This window comes from Hippopotamus amphibius, chromosome 4, assembly GCF_030028045.1.
Source record: "Hippopotamus amphibius kiboko isolate mHipAmp2 chromosome 4, mHipAmp2.hap2, whole genome shotgun sequence".
Taxonomy (NCBI): domain Eukaryota; kingdom Metazoa; phylum Chordata; class Mammalia; order Artiodactyla; family Hippopotamidae; genus Hippopotamus; species Hippopotamus amphibius.
In genome coordinates this window covers 168,036,944-168,040,592 of record NC_080189.1, presented here as the reverse complement: position 1 = coordinate 168,040,592, position 3,649 = coordinate 168,036,944, and the positions used below count along the sequence as shown (strand labels likewise).

At 35.1% G+C, this 3,649-nt stretch overlaps 1 pseudogene; it reads left to right on the top strand.

Moving 5' to 3' along the window:
• The first annotated feature begins 1,733 nt into the window (after positions 1 to 1,733).
• On the top strand, positions 1,734 to 2,298 carry LOC130852310 (60S ribosomal protein L9-like; annotated as a pseudogene).
• The last annotated feature ends 1,351 nt before the right edge of the window (positions 2,299 to 3,649 follow it).

Sequence of the window (3,649 nt, the reverse complement as noted above, 5' to 3'; positions counted from 1 at the left end):
GAGATCTGATCCCAGGAACGTAGAACTCATGTTCTTAAGCACTATGCCATGCATGTCCTCTCAGTTAAATAAATAATTCAGTTTAAGGAGAACTCTCATAGGGGAAATTCATAAATACTTGCTAATGATGTTACAGCACTATTTTATCAGAAATATTTGCCATCAAAAATACAAGTGGAAATTATTCCTTTGTTATTGTATGTGTGTTCAATGTCATAAATAATAAAAATATTACCACAAGCTTGAAGTTTAAAACAACACACATTTATTTTTTCATGCTTTCCACAGGTCAGAGGTCAAGGCACAATTTATCTAAATCTTCTGCTCAGGGTCTCACAAAGCTGCAATTAAGGTGTTAGTTGGGCAACATGCTCATCTAGATGCTCAAATTGAGAACTGCTTCATAGTTCCCTCCAGTTGTTGGCAAAATTCAACCTCTTGCAATTATTGGACTGAGGTCTCTACATTTTTGCTAACCACCAGATCTTCTATGCTACCCTCTGTTCCTTGCCATGTGATCCTCTCAATAGGAAATTCACAACATGGATGTTCACTTCTTCAAGATCAGCAAGAGACAGTATGCTAAGATAGAGTTTTACAGAATATAAAATAATCACAGGGATGATTTCCCATCACCTTTGCCACATAAAATAATCAAGAGTGTGGCATTCTATTGCCTTTGCCATTACTCTGTTGGTTAGAATCAACTCAATGTTCTCAACCTCTAGTCAAGAAAAAATTTTACAAATTCCTGGGTACCAGCAGGTGGGAAATCATTGTGGCATTCCACTGTCTGCCACAATCATTATGGTCATTTTAAATACTAATAGCAAATAATTCTATACCTTCATTTGAATTATTTGGGGTATAGTAACCCCCTTCAACGATACCTTTTCAATCTGAGTGACCAGCTGCAAACTTTTTGACATTCTTTGGAGAGGCCAACATCATAATTTTGAATACTCATGTATATCATTGATACAGGATTGATCAATTTCCTCACTCCTGCTCCCCTAAGTTTCAGGTACCTACTCATCAATGTATCCAATAAGAACATTTCCCCCTGAAGCTCTATTCCTCTGTCAGTCTTCCAAGTGGCAGAGCTAAAGGGAATAATGATTACAGTTACTTCCTAGAGTATTGGAAACAAGAAACTATAAGTGGAATATATTTCAACTTTGATTGCTTTCTTGATGGTTGCTGAGTGATTGACCTACACACAGTTTATCTGGGCAGCCCACAGTACTATTCTATGCACCTAATTGAGATTTTAGTGAATATTGAATATAAAATATAGTGAACATATTGAACATGATTTGGGGAAAAAAGGGATCCTTCTTGAATATGTCCCCTATTAAATTTGAACAGTTCATGATGCTACTTAAGTTTCTTTTCATGCCACCCTCTTTTAACTATGCCTTTACCCATAGGGCTATGATAGCTTCAGATTTAAATTCCAGATGTGTAATTTTTTTCTATTTATAACAACCTAAGAAACTCTTACAAGTCTAAGAGTAAGAGAGTTTCAAAGTATTAGCTATTGAGATACTCTCAATTAAAAAATTAGGTAACAAAATATATTCTGTGTGGAAGGACACACACAACAAAATGACAAGAAATTATACATTTAAATAAATTATATTTCTTTGACAAGGAAATGAGTGCAGGTACATAGGAATATGGAATTCAGCGCAGTTAAATGTGAATGTGACTCTGTTGCACCTTTTGCAAGAATGAAGACTGTCCTCAGCATTAAGACTGTCCACATTCCAGATGATGTCAACATCTCTGTGAAGGGATGCACAGTTCCAGAGGTACCCTGCGGAAGGACTTCAAACACATCAATGTAGAACTCAATATCCTTGGAAGAAGAGGCTCCAGGTTACAAAGCCTGGGGAAATAGGAACTGGCTTCTGTCTGCACTATCTGCAGTCATGTACAAGGGTGTTGGTCTATTCTAAGATGAGGTCTGTGCATGCCAATTTCACCATCAACATCGATCTTCAGGAGAATGGGTCTCTTGTTGAAATCTAAAATTTCTTTGGCAAAAAAATACATCTACTGGGCTTGGATAAAGCCAGAAGTTGCTTGTTCAGTATCTCAAGTGCAAAAAGATTAGTTTTTTTTTTTTTAAAGATGAGTTAATTCTTGGAAGAAACAACAAACAACGCTGAACTTCTATCAAATTTAGCTGCTTTGATTCAGCAAACCCCGACAGTTAAAAGCAAAGATAGCAGAAAATTTTGGGATGGCACCTACATTTCTGAAAAAGGAACAGTTCAGCAGGCTTATGAGTAAAATCTAAGTTGTCCACCTACAGAAACAGCAAGATGCCAGATAATTCCTCAGACTTATTTGCAATATTTTAAAGATGCAAGAAAAGCCATGTATTGAAAATAAAATACTAATGTGCTTATGCTTTGATCATACATTTAATGCTTAATATATTATTAAAGACAGCCCGAGGCAAAAGTTCTGTTCTAAAGACTGGAAAGGCCATTTCAGGGAGCAAAAATATCCTGTGACTAAGCTGGCTTTGTGCAATCACATGCTCAATCACAAGTGGGCATAATAATTTTAAAAATGTGATACTACTTCAAGTGTGACAAAGACTGCTTCATAATGATTCATACAGAGATGAACTTTTTTTTTATGGGCTACTTAGGGCCTAAAATTTCCTGCTTGGTTTTTAGTCTGAGGGCTTCAGTCTGTGGGCTCAGTGATATCCTTGATGGTAAAGACAAAGAAATATCACACCAATGTACTTTGTGTTTCACAGAGAGTTTATTTATTAAGTCTTCAAAATGAGTCTAAAAAGGCAGTTATTTACTTTCTATTTAAAAAACAGAAAAAATAATTGGGGACACCCAGAATTTGAGGCTGTAAACCAGCTTCCATGAATCCTGACACAATATTTTTAAAAAAAAATACAAATTAAAATGGTTATCACCCAACAGATTTCAAGAATCATCTCTCAATATTACATTAGGAAATGTGGCATAGTAATTTTGGAATCCTACAAAATTGATTTAAAATTATGGTTTTACTATTTATCAGATCTGGCAAATTGGGATTTTTTCTTTGCATTTCTGAGTCTTAAATGCATCCTCTGTCAAATGAACAACAGAACATAATAATGCAATATTGGTGTACTTAATGAGATAGACAACATTCATATAATTCATATGGCTGGTCCAATTGAAAAAAAAAAATGTTGCTCAAAAACAATTTCAATGCAAATGAGTTAGTAAACAGACATCCCACTAACTGTAATCCACTGTAACATGGAAAAATACACTCCTATAATGTTGTTCTTGGATTATAGCATTATTAAAGCCAGGTTATATCACTTTGAGATCTGGAAAGTTTCTCTTACTAACTGTATTGCACTTAGCTGGAGGACAATATTCAAGTCTTTTGATTGATTTACTCCCAGTAGGATCTACCATGATATTCTAATTATGGTGATTTAGAGAATAACAACTGTTTGGTAACCCTATCTTTAACTATTTGAGGAACTACCAAACAAAGGTTGCATCATTTTACATTCCTGCCAGCAATATATAAGGGTTTCAATTTCTCCACATCCTCACCAGTGCTTGTTATCTTCTGTTTATTAATTTGGTAGATGTGGAGTGGTATCTCTTGT